Consider the following 18,640-nt stretch of genomic DNA (forward strand, 5'->3'; position numbering starts at 1 on the left):
GTTATCGCTGCCTCTAGCCTTGTTGATCTTGACTTTGAAGGATCTAACTTCATTTGGTACAATAATTAATATGGTTTGGCTTGAGTTTGGGAGCAGCTTAATAGGGTGTTTGCTAATCAATTCTGAATCTCTTTGTTTTTTGAATCTTGAGTACAACATCTCACTATATTTGGGTTTGACCATTATTCATTACTTCTCACCATATAGTAGCATCGGCCCATTGAGCATCATCCATTTAGATTTAAAAAGTTTTGAAAACTTTATACAGGTGTTCATTAGGTTATCAAGCAAGATTGGTAAGGAGAAGATCACTATCCTCCAGATGTTCATTTATCACATCTCTTACAAAAAGTCAAGTCTGCAATTTTGCAATGAAATTGCTATCGGGTTGGTAATATTTTCAGAAGAGGGAAGTCTTTGTACAATCAAATTATGTATTTCCAAATGTTAAGAGTCATGGTCGGAAAGTTTATTTGATCATGATCATATAACTCTTTTATGTCTCTTGCAGAAGTATAATAAAAATCTACAGATGCAGGAGCTTTATTGGCATCAAAAATCTTGGATCACTTAGTTGGTTGAAGGAGACTCTAATACGAAGTTTTTTCCTCAATCTATGGTATTGTGTCAAAGAAGGAACTGTATTTGGACCTTAAAAGATGATAAGGAGAATTAGGTTGAAGAAGAAAATTTTGTTAGACAATTACTTCTTTATTATTTTTTTCATCGTTGGGGTCTTCAAATGCAACACTGATATTTAGCTTCCACAGCCTATGGGTACAATATCTATGGAACAAAATATTGAACTTCACTATTTAGTGATGCAGAAGGAGATTATGAATGCTATTTATTCTCTCCCTCTGGATAAGGCCTTGAGGCCCGATGGATTTTCATATTTCTTTTTTAAAGACTATTGACATATCATTAATAAGGAAATTGTATAGGTAGTTCAATACTTCTTTCATACTACTCACATGTATTTTTTGTGGAAGCAGACTTATATTACTCTTATTCCTAAGAGTATTAACCCTTCGTTTGCTATAGAATTTCAACCTACCAATTTTTGTAATACAGTTTATAAAATTGTTATATCTATTATTGTCAGTTGGCTTAAATCGGTGATACCTTGCTTGATGTCTAATATATAGAGAGCTTTGGTGTCTGGTTGCAACGTTATAGAAAATATTCTTTTAGTCTAAGAGCTGATACATTCTTTGCATAAGTTCCCTCGGTCGAAAACTTTTATGATGATTAAAGTGGATATGGAAAAGGTATATGGCAGTGTTCGGCAGCGTTCAATGGCATTATCTCACTAGAGTGCTACAGAATTTCAATTTTTATAAATAATTTATAAGTTGGGTGAATACTTATGTACAAGATCCTGATTTCTCTTTAATTATCAATGGCACACTAACTTCTTAGTTACCTACTTTTTGTGGGCTTTGACAAAACTACCCTTTTTTACCGCATCTTTTTATCATGTGTTTTGAAATATTGTCTTTTTCTTTGTAAGCTATTGTTGCTACTAATTTGTTGCATGCTTATAGGCCTCAGCCGGCAGCTTCTCCTATTTCATATGTTCTTTATGCAGATGATTGTATCTTACTCACCCAAGCTCTTGTTCGAGATGTAGTGTGTTTGAAATTGATACTTGATGCCTATTACCACTATTCGGGACAAGCGGTAAATTTTTTTAAGTCTTATATCATTTTCAGTCCATCGACACCTGCTTAGATAAAAAATACTATTTCTTCTATTTTTGGAATGTCGCCTAAGCATGGAGTATGGAAATAACTTGGCGTCCCTCTTGCTACTACAAAAATTCATGCTGCTCATTTTAATTATTAAATTCACAAAGTTATGACAAAGATTGCAAGCTAGAAGTGAAAGGCTCTCTTCTTTGTAGGAAGAGCAACCCTTCTAAGCTCCATCCTTATATCCATTCCTATTTATTCTATGCTATGTCTTCACATCCCACCAGCGGTTGTTAATATTTTTGAGAGGGAAGTTAGAGCCTTCTTATGGGATATTTGACCTCTCAAAAGAGATTGCATTTATTATTGTGGGACACTATTTGTACACCAAAGCCGATGGGCATGCTTGATCTTAAGTCTCTTTGATCAATGCAAAAATCTGTTATTGGCTAAAATGGCAGCAAGCCTCTTGCTTCATCCTTCCTCTTTATGGGAATAATTTGTGGCTGCTAAATACAAATTTTTGGGTTTCTGGTCTTCATATAAAGTGCCTAAAATTTGCTCTCCTATTTGGAGGAAACTTTGTGCTTAAAGAAAGAAGATTTAGTATTAGTTCCAACGGCTAATTGGGAATGGTACTTTGGTAAATGTTTGGACTGATCCTTGGATTTCTACTATACCTTTAAACAAGTGCTCCTTCCTTTATTTCTAATTTGGCTAATCTTACTCATTACACTGTTGCTAATTTTATTAGACCAGATAGAACATGGAATGTTGCCTTCTATCTCAATTTTTTAATGCTGATATGATGACAAGGATTTTAGCTATTCTCCTTCCCCAAGGGCCATGATTTGATTAGCTTGGATTGACATCTTCTTACCCATATTGTCTTTTTGTAAAGGATTTTATGCATATATATTATCTTGCCTATGAGCCCTCCCTTTCATTTTTTTGGTTTGGAAATTGAGGGTTCCTATGCATACCAAGTATTTCTGTGGGAAGGTACAGTGGGGCAAGCTCTCCTCAAAAAATTTTGTGCATTCTAAGGGAATTTTGTCCAATTTGGGCTTTTCTTATGATCTATGTCATGATACCATTGAGGATTGTCAACATGTGCTTGTTGCTTGTTCTTTTGCTAAGCAACGTTAGAGTAGATTGGCATAGATGTCTACTAAATTTCAGTCTTAATCTTTGCTGGACTTGCTAGCATTCCTTACAAACTCTTTGGAAGACAATGTGAATAAGTCTATGATGGCTTATATGGCTACTTTAGTTTGGGAAGCACAGAACCTCCATATTTTCCAATAGGAGCATCAATCTTCGGATGACTTGCTACGCCAATGTCAATGCTTTAAGATAGATATATTTCTAATTCTTCTTTACCTTATTCGTGATACACTTAGTCATGGAACTGGGGCTCTTCTCAACTGAGCAATCATCTTTCTTATTTTCTTATTTCTTAGGAGCCTCCTTCCCATGAAGAGTTACTCTTGAATTTTGATGGCATTGTTCATAAGGATGCAGCAGCAACAAGGTTTGTTGTTCGTGATCATGAGGGAGCTGTGTTATTTGCTGGGGGTAAATGCTTAATGTCATGTGATGTGCCATTTACTGGGCTTATTATGGCATGGCTTGCTCTACATACGGTAATGGCATCTTTTGTTAACCCTAATATTTGGCTGCAAGGTGACTTTGTAGTCATGATTTCTTGGTTGGTTAATTTATCAAAATCCTCCAAAAAATCTTTACAATGGATTCAAGACACATCTTTTGTTAACCCTAATATTTGGCTACAACGTGACTTTGTAGTCATGATTTCTTGGCTGGTTAATTTATCAAAATCCTTTAGAAAATCTTTACAACGGATTCAAGACATTAAATTATAGAGTCGCTCTTGTCTATCTTTTAAGATCTCACATATTTATAGGGAAGATAATCAGCCAGCAGACTGGATGGCAAATCATGCTTTATCAAATGACTTTCTTTACTTTAAGGGTGATTATTTGCCTCACTCTTTTGTTGGCTTATTGGCTGCTGATAGGGGTGGCAATTGGATCGGGTCGGGTTAGATCAATGTGGGTCAGGTTAGAAAATCATCAACCCAAACCCAACATGTTTATTAAATAGATCAAAAATTCAAACCTAAATCTGATCTGTTTATTAAACAGATAGCCCAATCTGACCTACTTAATTTATTTATTAAATATATTAAATTAGATTAAATGGGTTAAATAGGTTAAACAAATCGGATTAAATAGGTCAGGAATAGTTTAGCGGACTTTAAATAGGTTAAACAGATCTTAAATAAGTTAAACAAATTTGATTAAATGAGTCAAAAACAGATTAAGTAGGTTTTAAATAGATTAAACAGATCTTGAATGGATTAAATAGGTTATCTGGCTCAACCTGATCTGAATATTAAATGGGTCAAATAGGTCAAATATCTAAAACTTAAATCCGATCAAATATTAAATGAGTTAAACGGATGAACCGATTTATGACTCAAATCTATTTAGCTTAAATCTAAATCTATTTATGATGGATCAAATACAGGTCAGGTTGGTGGGTGGGGTCATAGTTAGCTGGCCTTAGCTATGATGCTTCTCAAGTTACTTTTCTCTGATATGTTGTCTAATTGTATTTAGATTCGTATTTATTTTGCAGGGATTTATGCTAGGCTGGTGATATATAGTTATCATGGTCTTATTTTGCTCAGGTTGAAGGTCCCAAATATAGATTTTAAATTTCTATCAGCAATCTTCTATCCTTCATATTGGCAGTGTTATCATATCTTCCCTTTGTGTGGCAGCATATTATATCATGTTCTCTGCTAGCAGCAATTAAATAAATTATTAAGCTTAATGCTCATTGTTATTTTGTTCACTAAGGGATGCTCTGTTCTTTGCATGGCCTTCAATCAGTTATGCAATGCTTGTTTTGCTTTGTGAAGCTTGATAGAATATAGTATATTTGTAACATCCGGCCCATTGGGCCTTAAACCCAAAAGCCCCCCTTCCCAAAAAAAAAAAAAAAATGAAGAAGACTCCCACAGGGAGTCTTCTTCTCCCGACCGGCTCCTAATCGGAGTCGGAAACCTCATCGGAGAGGAGTCAAACTCCTCTCCTCCAGCTCTATTTAAGAGGGAGACCCTTCTCTCTTCCTTCCATCGTGAAAAACTTGGAGCGAAATGACGAAGATCGTCAGAAATCGCCCATGAAAACTCTCACCGTGCTTGCCGCGATTCCTCGCCGGAAAGGTTGTCGGAGCTCGAGGTAAGCATATGGTTCTCTTCCTCTCTTCTCTCCCTTCCCGTGCTGGTGTGCACGTTCGCCGGCGACCAGAGTCGTTGGATTTTATCATGGGAGAGGTTTCATTTTTTTTGGTTTTCGGACGTCGGTGGTCGTCGCCGGCCACCGGTTTGGGTTCCTCCGGATGGCGGTGCGCTCTCCTCCGACTGTCGGCCATTCTCATGTCGGCCGACCGTCGGTCGACCAACCTTATGAGGGGACCATTCGGTCCTCTATTTCATTTTTTTTTCCACCCATGGGAGGCCAAGAAAAGAAGTAGAAGAAGGAAGAAAAAGAAAAAGAAAAAGAAAAGAAAAAGAAAAGGAAAAAGGAAAAAGAAAAGAAAAAGAAAAAGAAAAAAAGAAAAAGGAAAAGAAAAGAAAAGAAAAATAAATAAATAAATAAATAAATATGAGAGAAAATATTTCTCTCTCTCCCTTCAGTCTGAACCATTACTTTCTCTTTCTAGAATTAGACTTTCTCTCTCTACTTTCTCTCTCTAGAATTTTCTCTCTCTAGATTGTTTCTCTCTCTTGATGAATTTTTCTCTCCAAAGTTATCTTTCTAAGATTAGCATAGTGAAAGGCTTCATTTTGATGATTTTGATCGAGTTTAGGAAAGAGTTTGATTCCAAGTGAGGTTTTGATTTGGGATTTGTTTAGATTTAATTTTGAATTAAAATTAATGTAAGAATATAATTTTGGATAATAGGTACTGAAGAATCTCCTAAAAGTTAGTCGATCTGTTCATTCAGTGCTCTGTGAAAGGTAAGTAATGAATCATCTTCTCGAGATATTTCATATTTATTCTGAAAATAAATAATTATTTTTTAAAATTATACATTATTTATGAAATTATGTTTTGAAAGAAAAGTGCTTTTGAAATATTATGGTTCATCGATTATGCACATGTTCAGTGAAAATTATAATATGTTATGATATAAAAGTATTTTAATACAGATCGGATTTATGCTGTCAGCCTAACTATGTTTCAGTGGACCCTGCCAGTGGGGATTGTGCACTGGTATTCAGTGGACTCTGCCAGTGGGGGTTGTGCGCTGGTGTTTGTGGACTCTGCCAGTGGGAGTTGTGCGCTGGTATTCAGTGGATCCCGTTAATGGGGGTTAAACGTTGGTCATAGTCGAGGCTGTTGAGTTACGAGTATTTTAATTCGAATTGGATTTATGATTATATTATAATATTTGAAGAGATTGGATTTGCATTGAATCAGCATGAAATACATTTTTATGTTTATTCATAGCATTGTTCTTAAAAATTATATAAATATCTGAAATATCTAATTGAGATATTTATTACTTACTGGATTGTCTAGCTCATTTTTTTTCTTTTTATTTTTCAGATTCAGATAATTAATTACGAGCGTGGAAATTAATATTGGGACAGAGCTTTTAGAGGCGAGATTTAGCATTGTCAACTTCATTGAACTTAGATCTATTATTTTATTTTTAGTAAAATTTTATTGGATGTAAGATATTTGATTTAATTATTTGAATTAAAGTTGAATAATAATTATTTGAATTTATTCTGCTGTGATCATTGATATCGTGATGAGATGCCTTGCATGCTTATGGAGAGAGTTCTTCATAAGTATGCGGCGGTTGCTGCGACCTCCTGCTCACGATCTCGAGCCAGGGGTGTGACAATTAATATGATATCAGAGCATAAGTGGATAGATTTAGAATTAGACATAGTATGAGTATAGGTGGGTAGACATTAGAAATATTGGGACGTTAAAGTATAAGCATCATAATAAACCCATCCTAACAAATAGATAAATGAATCTAATAAGATTTTACTACTACAAGGTTATTATACTTCCCCATAGAATGACAAGAACTACTCAAGGGATTGTAAGAGAGATATCACAACCATGGGATGGTAGCACTCCCCATCTGACCAGTGGCACCCCTCAAGAGGAGAGAGTCGTAGATCTTAATGCGAGTAGTTCGAGAGCACGTCAGAAACCGGATAAGGCTCAGTTAATGCAGACCCTAATCGGGATGGTACAAACGCAACAACAAATACAGCAGCAAATGCTTGAACAATAGCAGATATAATGAGATACACAACAACATCAGCATCCACCACCACAACATGAAGAGCAACCAGTACAACGGAACAACATTTCAAAATTTAAAAAGCTTGCTTCTCCAGCTTTCAAGGGGACTACTGAACCTTTGGAGGCTGATAACTGGATAATGGAGATGGAGAAGGCCTTCGCTATCCAAGAGTGTCGTGATGAAGAAAAGATTCGATATGCAGCTTATTTACTACAAGGAGAAGCATACAACTGGTGTTAGTGACTACAGCGCAAGTATGAACAAGACGATGAAATACTTACCTGAAAAAGATTTCGGATTGCATTCTACGATTAGTATTTTTTTCAGAGTATAAGGATCCAGAAAGAGCAAGAGTTTATTTATTTGAAGCAAAAGGGTATGAGTGTGACTGAATATGAAGCAAAATTTACAGAGTTAGCAAAATTTGCTCCAAGATTAGTGGATGGTGAGCAAGAACGTGTTCACAAGTTTGAGTTAGGATTGAGAACTGAGATTCGAAAATAAGTGGTTCCGTATGAATTGACAACTTATGCAAATGTGATAAACAAAGCACTGATAATTGAAAGAGAAGTCAATGAAGAATGCATGGAAAGGAAAAGAAAGCAAAGAAAGAGAGTAAAATCAAATGATACACAAGGGCAGAATAATAAGAACATCAAAAGTTCAACTAAGGGAGCAATAGATAATAAGACTCAATAGATTGATGGTGAGTGATGCTCCAGATGTGGCAAAAATCATGCAGACAAAGATTGCCATTGGAATACAGGTGCTTGTTTCAAATGTGGTCAGATGAATCATAAAATTGCTAGCTGCCCACTAAATACTGAAAATCAAGTTGGCCAAAGACTTATGAAGGACAAAACAAGGGTGGTGGACAGATTTCTAAAACCCAGAGAAGAGTTTATGCTCTTGCTCAATAGAACGCACAGGCTTCCAATGCAATGGTGACAGATAAGAGAAATTTCGAGGACGAAATTTATTTTTAGGAGGAAAGAATGTAACATCCGGCCCATTGGGCCTTAAACCCAAAAGCCTAAAAAAAAAGGAAAAAATGAAGAAGACTCTCGCAGGGAGTCTTCTTCTCCTTACCGGCTTCTAATCGGAGTCGGAAACTTCATCGGAGAGGAGTCAAATTCCTCTCTTTCGGCTCTATTTAAGGGGGAGACCCTTCTCCCTTCCTTCCATCGTGAAAAACTTGGAGCGAAACGGCAAAGATCGCCAGAAATTGCCCGTGAAAACTCTCACCGTGCTTGCCGTGATTCCTTACCGGAAAGGTCGTCGGAGCTCGAGGTAAGCATATGGTTCTCTTCCTCTCTTCTCTCCCTTCCTTCCCATTCTGGTGTGCACGTTCGCCGATGACCAGAGTCATCGAATTTTATCATTGGAGAAGTTTCATTTTTTTAGTTTTCGAACGTCGGTGGTCGTCACCGGCCACCGGTTTGGGTTCCTCCAGATGGTGGTGCGCTCTCCTCTGGCTGCCGGCCATTCTCGTGCTGGCCGACCGTCGGTTGGCCAACCTTATGAGGGGACCATTCGGTCCCCTGTTTCATTTTTTTTTCACCCATGGGAGGCCACGGGAAGAAGTAGAAGAAGGAAAAGGAAAAAGAAAAGAAAAAGAAAAGAAAAAAAGGAAAAAAAAAAGAAAAGAAAAAGGAAAGAAAAGAAAAATAAATAAATAGATAAATAAATAAATATGAGAGAAAAATTTTTTCTCTCTCCCTTCAGCCTGAACCATTGCTTTCTCTCTCTAGAATTGGACTTTCTCTCTCTATTTTCTCTCTCTAGATTGTTTCTCTCTCTTGATGGATTTTTCTCTCCAAAGTTATCCTTCTAAGATTAGCATAGTGAAAGGCTTCATTTTGATGATTTTGATCGAGTTTAGGGAAGAGTCCGATTACAAGTAAGGTTTTGATTTGAGATTTGTTTAGATTTAATTTTGAATTAAAATTAATGTAAGAATATAATTTTGGATAATAGGCACTTAAGAATCTCCTAAAAGTTAGTCGATCTGTTCATTCAGTACTCTGTGAAAGGTAAGTAATGAATCATCTTCTCGAGATATTTCATATTTATTCTGAAAATAAATAATTATTCTTTGAAATTATACATGATTTATGAAATTATGTTTTGAAAGAAAAGTACTTTTGAAATATTATGGTTCGTCGATTATGCATATGTTCAGTGAAAATTATGATTTGTTATGATACAATAGTGTTTTGATACCGATCGAATTTATGCTCTCAGCCTAACTATGTTTCAGTGGACCCGAGGGTTGTGCGCTGGTATTCAGTGGATCCTGCCAGTGGGGGTTGTGCGCTGGTATTTGTGGATCCCGCCAATGGGGATTGTGCGCTGGTATTCAGTGGACCCCGTCAATGGGGATTAAATGTTGGTCATAGTCGAGGCTGTTGAGTTATGAGTATTTTAATTCGAATTAGATTTATGATTATATTATAATATTTGAAGAGATTAGATTTGCATTGAATCAGTATGAAATACATTTTTATGTTTATTCATAGCATTGTTCTTGAAAATTATATAAATATCTGAAATATCTAGTTGAGATATTTGTTACTTACTGAGCTGTTTAGCTCATTTCTTTTCTTTTTATTTTTCAGACTCAGATAATTAATTATGAGCGTGAGAATTAATATTGGAACAGAGCTTTTAGATGCGAGATTTAGCATTGTCAACTTCATTGAACTTAGATCTATTATTTTATTTTTAGTGAAATTTTATTGGATGTAAGATATTTGATTTAATTATTTGAATTAAAATTGAATAATAATTATTTGAATTTATTCTGCTGTGATCATTGATATCGTGATGAGATGTCTTGCATGCTTATAAAGAGAGTTCTTCATAAATATGCGACGGTTGCTGCGATCTCAGATCGGAAGCGTGATAATATTTCTATACTACTTATTGGCCACAGGATTTTCTTTTGGATGTTTTTTTATTTTCAGTTGTGCAACCTACACATGATACTACTTGCTTTGATATCTTGGGACAATGTATTTGTTAGTTTACAGAATTTCACCAAGATCAGTGGTATTTTGGGTTTGTTAATCCCTCATGAAACTCATGGACTCCATTGGCCAATTTATTGTTCCGGTAGAATAATCAAATTATGCATGGCACGATGATTTAATATTCATTATTGTTCATAAAGCTTATTGCTACAGCTACATTCTTATGCAATCTACTACAGCAAATGTACTATTGATAGATATCTCTCTTCATAAACTTCACTGGAAAATATTACTCTATCATGGGTCCATCTCTTGGACTTATCAGTCTGCTTCCGCTATTATTTTTACTTGTTTGCTACTCGCATTGCTATTGCAACAACACCTAGTTTTCTCCTTCTTATCTACCTTGTGCTTCATCTGTTCATATACTTCTAATGTTCTAATTTTGTTACTATGCTGTGATACGTCTCAGCTACTATTTTTGGTTCTAAGGTTATCCCGATACAGTTTTGGATCTTTATTTAGTTGTCATAACTATACTACTTGTACACAGATCGGGGAATTTATTGTCCCAGTAACACAATTTTTTATTCAATGAAGTATTTTTTTATTAAAAAAAAAACAAAATAGAGGCAATAAGTCGCTCTACATTTTGGACAACATGACGCCTTGACATAAGCCGATCAAGTACTCAACCATTTTTTAAATTATCCAGTCATCCGCCAGAGTAGAAGAATTCCAAGGAGATACCGTAACGAGCTCATTTCACCTCTCTCGAGTTATACCGGACTTGGCTGAACTAGAGTACCATAGAGGGCCAGAGATACTGTAGAAGAATTATACCGGACTTGGCAAGCCTCGAGTAATAGCCTTGTCCATCCTCTCCCTCCCCCTCTCTGATTTGCACTACAAATCTAGCGGTGCTGTCAGATTATGAATTTTGCATCACAATTGCATAACAAACAGATTTTTTTTCATTATCTTCTTTACGGCAGTTTAAGAACCATAACTCTGATCCACCATGGAGAAGGTGAAGGAAGACAGCCCCAATGGAGCTGGCACATTTAATGGGGATGCCTCAAGATGCTCGTCTGAGCTTGAACCGGCACGAGCTTCCTACAGGTTGCTAAATTTTTTAACCAGTGAACTTGGAAAAATATAGTATAATGGCTCCCATAAAGTTGGCTGTTATGTTTCTGGTAATATAATGTCATTAGCTGTTTTCTTGGGACCATTAGTGAAGCGCCATTTGTTCTTGTTTTTGTATGACAAAGTATAAAATTGGGAACGATCTCAATTCGTTGATGTAATAATCTTCCATACAGCAGTTTATAAATAGTTAATGATATTTTGTTGGTAGACAGTAAATTATCACATCCTTAAGATGGTCAGATTTTGTTTAGCCAGGTAAAAAAATAAATAAAAATATCAATTCTCTTCTAATCTAAATATTCTGGGTCGCCTCCTGTAAGTATTAGATTACCATTAATCAGTGCTCTAGAAAGCATCACTTTAAAGGCAAATTACAAAATCCTCCGTTAAATTATACTGAAAAATCACTTGCTCTCTCATAAGATTTATTTTTATATAACACTTAAACTCATAATTTAATAGCATATTAGTTAAACCGTTAATATTAAATGAAACCCAAAGGCCACATTAGAGAAAATTAATTATTTAATTAAAATAATCTGAAGTGATACAAAAGCCAGATAATTTTGATTTTTAATATAAGGTAAACAATTAGTTTGCTCGGTTCAAAGACTTTCTGAAGAAAAGAAAGTCTCCATCTCCTTAAATTAAATAAAAAAATATTTAAGGATCCAATTACTCATATTCCAATGAGAAACTTAGAAAGAATGAAAATGGCAGATAGAAGAAAAGTCTGAAACAAAAAACAACAATGCATCACTAGAAAAACCACTGGAAAGTTCATACGATGAACGGATCAGATTCCTGGCTAGAATTTTCTCCTCTATAAAGGAGAAAAAAATAAAGAAAGCGCAGAGTATGTTCAGCGTCGATCATGTGGGGAAAGGATCATCACATCCATTCATACAAAAACAAACAAAACTTTCAAAAAAAAAAAAAGAAAAACTAAAATCTATTGGCCGTTTGATTGGTAGGTGCTTGAGAGGATCAGAGTCCTGGCTTGGTTTTCTCCAAAGAGAATGTTAAAAAAAAGCGCACGTTATGTTCAGCGTCGATCATCTGGGGAAAGGATCATCACCTCCTCCCTGTAACTCCCCTTTTATCAAACGGCCAAAAAATGCTAAGAAACAAACCAAATAAATTTATTCCCACATCCCACAAAAAAGGAAAAATTTTTACCGTGAATTGGAGAAGAGATGGCAGAGGTAAATTAGGATCAGAATCCTGGCTTGATTTCTCCTCGAATTAGAGAAGAAAAAAATTACAAAAAGCACGATATAATCATAGTCGATCATGTGGGGAAAGGATCATCACCTCCCTGAAAAACCCCATCCATCTCACATCAAAAGAGATATATCCATCTGATTTAACCAAAAGGTTTTCAAAAAAATCAGCAGAAATTTAAAAAAAAAATGAAAAATATCTCCAGATCTGCGATTAGGCCATGATGCCCAAGTTAGGAAGAGAAAAGAGCAGATGATGGAGAAGAGATGAGTTTAGCGTCTGACTCATACGCGGCGATTACAAGGAAAACCTCCGCCGGTAATCAGTTCTCCGACGCACAACAAAAAGGAGAAAAAAAAAGCTACAAGAACCCTAAACCCTACACCCAAAATCGAAACGAGATCAGAATTCGAAGGCGATGGAGCTCACCTCTTCCAGGCATCCAAAAGGAAGAAGCAGAAACGGAGCGGGTGAAGAGGGGCAAGAGGCGCACGGAGTTATTTATAGGGAAAGGATGGGAAGCCAGGACGAAACCCTAACATCCATCTGGAGGAAATCAATGGTTCAAATGATGCCACGTGGGCTTGGATGATTGTTCTTGGATGGGGAACTTGAACCTTCTATGGAGGGTTCAATGTACTTGACCCAGCCCAATCCTGCCTGAACCAGGCTTGACCGATTGAGTCATTTCAATATTTGGACCTTCGATTGAGTTAGAGTTAAGAATTAAGATTTAATATTATTTACTATATACATACATACATACTTGTCCCCTTTTTTTTTTTTCCCCCTTGGGTTGAGACGGAAAGAAAACCATGTCTGCAGCTAGGCTTGACCTCCAAGGACTTTAAGTGGAAAAAAGATAAAGAGTAAAACCTAAAAGCTTAAGGATATACTAAAAGTAAAAATAAAGTTGGTCATCTTCATCAAAAAAGAAAAAAAAAAAAAAAAAGTTAGTCATCGATTAGCAAAGAACTCTTTTCAGAATTATAATTTAGAATTTATCTATCTATTTTTAGCCATTAGATAATGGTCTCTTATTTAACTTTATAAAAAACTCATTATAGAATTTTTTTAGTGACGATGAAGTATTTTTTCATGATGAAATATTTAAATTTTTTATAATAAATAAACTATCATAAAAATATAATGTCTCTGATAATGAACATTTTTACATCACTAAAGATTAATTTTTATTGATGAAAAATATATCATATTGTGATAAAACTTTTAATTTCTTGTGACAGAACATATCGTCATCAAATATTATATTATTTGATGATGATATAATTACTTCATCATTAATATAATATAATATTATATTATTTGATGACAAGGGCCTCTTTATATAAAGTTGGGCAGTATTTTGTTACATGTATATCCTAGAAGTCAATACGACTGATATATTATAATAAGTCTAGGATATAATTTTATACTTAATACATTGATATGATCAATAAAAGGGCAAGTTTGATTTTCATTCAAGAGTGATGTGTCCTTGAATCGTCTATGAAATTAATACTTCGATACATATTCTCAAAGTGTTGAGAATTAGAGGTATGTATATAATTTCTAAATACTTCCGATCATAGTATCATCATGAGGACGATAATCGATTTGGATAGACCGATGCACAGATCGCTTCTTTCAGAGTAAATGAGTCTCTGATCTACAATATAGAGATACTGAACGATAAGTACGGATAGTTGTTAGAGAACAACTAGTATTGAGCGTGACCATACGATAGATCACTTGAATTTTTAATTAATCATTAGTAATTATCTAGATGTTGTAGTTGTGTGAATGGTCCTTTAACTTACGATGGTACGACTGCTCGCAGTGAAGCTGTTGGAGTTTTACTGACACATAAACATGACTTTATTGAGACTTTGTAGTGGATGTTGGTGACAGTTGATCCACTATAGGAGTAGGATGCATATCTAGATAGAATCTATCGATCTTGATAGAGAGGAGTAGTCATATGAGATTTGAGAGATTAAGTCCGAGAGTCTGTAACCACAGCTGTGTAATTGATGAAAAAAATTTTTCATGAGGATCATAATTGGACTTGAGCTAATTGAATCTATCATATGACTGATGATGAGGTTTGACGATTTATCCATGACTTATCATCTAGTCATGACTCACGATAGAGAGACTGAATTATATATGAATTACATATTGAGGTTCTTCTTCGATTCTACTAGATTGCCACTATATACTGATAGGTGTCACTGGTGGATTGTGAGAGCTCACTAGGATTGCTTAGGATTGACAATCCTTGATAAGTTAGAGTGAAATCGTTCTGACCCATTAAAAAAAATTTTCATGATACTATGACAGAGATCATAGAATATCTAACTATCAAGTAGAATTGAATCTATAGAGTAACACAACAAAGGGATTAGATTTGGAATAAGAAATTGGACTTATGAAGTCTCAATTGAATTTAGAGAAATCTTATTGGGTTCAGAATAACTTTGCTAGCACATGGTTGAATCTAATTTTTTCTTTGCACTTTAATTACTTATTTGATAAGATTAATTTGAGTTAATTACTTGCTAATAATCTTAATGAATTAGATTCATTAGGCTCCAATTGTTGGATGCCTGGGATTTTGGATCATATGCATTAAGGGTTCAAATTCTTAATCAATTTTTTTGATTGTTTGCATGAGGACGCCACTTGATTTGATCAAATTGGGTATGTCCATATATAGAGGACGTGCAAGACCAGTATGGGGCATCCCTTAAGCTCCATGTGGCATGTGAAAAAGTGGATGAAAAGGCTCCAATAGTTGGTTCCTTATAAATCTTCTAAAAGGAGTCAAATATCTAAGACTATAAGGATTCATAATGCAAGTAGGACTTATATTAAGAGGCTATTTAGTTTTGAATAAGATTCAAATATTTTGCTTATTTAAAGGAGCCTCCTCTAAGGTTCTAAGCATTAGATTTTCAGCAGCTCCCACGCCCCCCAAGGTCTCCCCACGCCTCCCTCTCTTCTCTCTTTTAGTTCCAATGCCCAAGGAGCTTGGATGTCCTCAATCTCCATGCCCAAAAGGAGTTTGGGTGTCTCCTTTGGTAGCTGATTTTTAGACTTTGGTTGCTTCATAATCAAGGGAAGGAGAGTAAAAAAAGAAAAGAAAAAAAAGATCAAGAACAGGATCAAAGAGTTGATCGCGATCCAGACTTCGTTTAGAATCACAGATTGATCGTTCTTGGAGAAGAAAAATTAATACCATAGAGGACTGTTTTAGGCTGATCTTGAGTAGATACCCATAGAGATCAAGTATTTGCATGGCTAAGAGAGAGCCTATCTTTTTTTAAATCTAGATTTGAAAAAAAAAATTATGAAACAGATATGTGATTCGATCATATATTTAATTTCAGTATAAAATTCAGCATGTGTTCAATTTTAGTATATGAAGTAGATTCTTATATTCTATATTTTATACATGCATGATTTAGATTAAAAAATATTTTAATCTTTTATTCTGCTATGTTGTTAAGAAAAAAAAATTTGAAACATACATGCAAGCCCCCACATAAAATTCCAACAATGATATCAGAGCCATGGGTTTCATATATATGAAATTGAGATATATATTTTTGAAAAAAAATTCAAAATCTATTTTTTTAATACATAGATGTATAGATGATTTTTTTTTAGTTCATATATTCAGTATGTGAAGGCATGTATAGATCTGAAATTTATTTTAGATAGGATTCTAGTTCATGTATATGTGATATATAGATGCATGTATAAATCTAAAAATTATTTTAATCTGATTTATGATTTATATATGAGATATATGATTGCATATTTAGGTTTGAAAATTAGTTTCAATATGATTCATGACTTGTATATGAGATATATGATATTATGTTAAGATCTGAATTTACATACATATATGAGATATATGCTTGTATGTTAAATCTGAAAATTAGTTTTATGATTCAAAACTTATCTTTCATGCAATAAATTTAGATCTGAAATTTACTTTTAGAATCTAAAATTTAGATTTGTATATGAGAATTTTGGTCATGGATAAATTAAAAATTAGATCATGTAATTAGATTGCATCTAAAATTTTTGATTTAAACATAATGGATCTAATTCGATTAAATAATTGATCAAATCGAGTCAAGTATTGATTAGGATTAAGTCAATTAATTTTTAAAATCATACAATTATTGTTGATCAAATCGATTAAATTTCATATGTAGAATCAATTAATCTAAGGATCTAATTCAACTCAATAGCTTGAGCCTGATTTGCTTAGGCTAATCTATTTTGATCAATTGACTTATTGGTGTCTAAGACAAGTAATTGAGAGGTAGTTATTTAATTAATTTTATTTGTTGATCTGACCAATTTATTGGTATCTAAGGAAAGCAATGGGGGACCCCCATCGATCTCCAGTTATTTGGCCAATTTGAAAGATTGAGTCTTGAATTAGATTATTTGATGGTTTGATTTAGCTCATGCCAATTAGATCGTTCATATGATGACTGATTGAATGAGATCTAAACCTAAATCTCCTCATAAATATTAAGTCCATAGGTCTTCCTGTTGGATTTGTGTCCCAGAAGTCAATTATTGGCTGACACATTATGTAATTCTTGGGCCTATACTTGTACTTATAACTTTTATTATCAATAAATGACTTTTTCTTTCCAATCATGTTCATGTGTCCATGATTTATTCTAAAAATTAATAAAGATGATTTTTATATATTTTTAAAGAGTTAAGAATTTGAGACATACATTAATTAGTGATTAATTTCTAAATGCTCCCGATCAAAGGATCGTTATGGAGGATAGTGATCAATCCATTTGAGATCGGTGCATAGTTCACCTCCCTTGTGGGCAGATGAGTCTCAGATCTGTGGTGTAAAGATATTGAGATGAAGGTATAAATAGTTGTTAGAGAACAACTTGTACTGAGCGTGACCAACACGAGAACCACATGGATGTCTACTAACTCATCAATGGTCTTCTCGATGCTGCAGTGATGTGAGTGGTCCTTTGACCTACGATATCATTGGCTATTCGCAGTGAGGCTACTGGGTTTGACTGCACGTTCTCTTGGTCCCTAGCCATTTGGGTCATTGCTGTGTATGTTGACTTCAGTAGGTTCAGATAAACTGTTTGGAGTAGGATGCACCTAGATGGGATCTATTGACCTTGATAGAAAAGAAAAAGTCCTATATGATTTGTGGGACTGAGTTCATAAAGTCTTTGGCCAAAGCAAGTGTGAATACTGAAATAAAATTTTTACAGAATTCACAAATGAACTCGAGTCGAGCCAATCTAACATATGACTGACGATGGAATCTGACGAGCTCTTTATGACCTCTATCAAGTCGGAACTCATGATAGAAAGACTAAATCATATGATAATTGTACCTAAGAGTTTGTACTTTCATCCTACTGGATTGTCACTATATACTGTTAGGTATCACTAGTAGATTGTGAGACTCATCGGATGTCATCTTGATGATCGATGGCCCTTGAAGGATAGAATTGAAAATATTCCAATCTATCGAAAAGAGTTTCAATGATATTGTGATAGAGATCACAATATATCTCACTACCAGATAGAATTGAACCTATGAAGTCATACATTAAGAGATTTAATCTTGAATTTATTAATTGGACTTATGAAGTTTCAATTGGATTAGGATTTATTGAAATCCTATTAGGTTTATGAGAACCATGTTAGCACACGGTAAAACTTAATTCTTTTCGGGATTTTGATTTGATTAAGTCCATAGTCTTGAACCTAACCTAAATGTATTTGGATTTAATTGGGCTCTTAATTATGGGCCCAAGAGAATTTGATTAAGTCAATTAGTTGGCATAATTATCCTAACATTATCTCTTCTTTATCTCCTAATTATCTCTAAGTATGCATGTGGAATAGATGGAAGAATATGTGGTGCATCTTTTTTTTTGAAAATTATTGAGCGCCATATCCTAGAGGGGCCCACCCCCTCTTATGTGTCATGACATGGAGGAGAGAGAGTGGGGTCCACGCTCTATCTCTTTTGGCTAGAGATCCCTTTGAGGGGTGCCAAGAGTTGGCACCCCAACCACCTGACATGTATTCCATGAATATCTGTTGTACATACTTAAAAGGATTGATTAATTATCATTTATATCTGATTTTATTTGGGATAAATCAGATTTAAAAGGTTGAGGATTCTTATGAGATAAGAATCTACCT

At 34.7% G+C, this 18,640-nt stretch overlaps 1 long non-coding RNA gene, 1 other non-coding gene and 2 pseudogenes across 2 annotated transcripts in view; all 4 read right to left on the reverse strand.

The window, feature by feature from the left end:
* LOC140857567 (uncharacterized) overlaps window positions 1–12,870 on the reverse strand; it is a 48,389-nt gene extending 35,519 nt beyond the window's left edge. Inside the window, exon 1 of the long non-coding RNA XR_012141031.1 lies at window positions 12,081–12,870. This is a non-coding gene — a long non-coding RNA (uncharacterized lncRNA). The remainder of the gene's footprint in view (window positions 1–12,080) is intronic.
* LOC140857676 (small nucleolar RNA Z103) lies at window positions 11,977–12,086 on the reverse strand (annotated as a pseudogene).
* Window positions 12,168–12,269, reverse strand: LOC140857675 (small nucleolar RNA Z103). Its single transcript, XR_012141169.1, has one exon. It is a non-coding gene; the product is annotated as a small nucleolar RNA Z103 (small nucleolar RNA).
* LOC140857677 (small nucleolar RNA Z103) lies at window positions 12,397–12,505 on the reverse strand (annotated as a pseudogene).
* Window positions 12,871–18,640: the final 5,770 nt, after the last annotated feature.

Source organism: Elaeis guineensis, chromosome 4, assembly GCF_000442705.2.
Source record: "Elaeis guineensis isolate ETL-2024a chromosome 4, EG11, whole genome shotgun sequence".
Taxonomy (NCBI): domain Eukaryota; kingdom Viridiplantae; phylum Streptophyta; class Magnoliopsida; order Arecales; family Arecaceae; genus Elaeis; species Elaeis guineensis.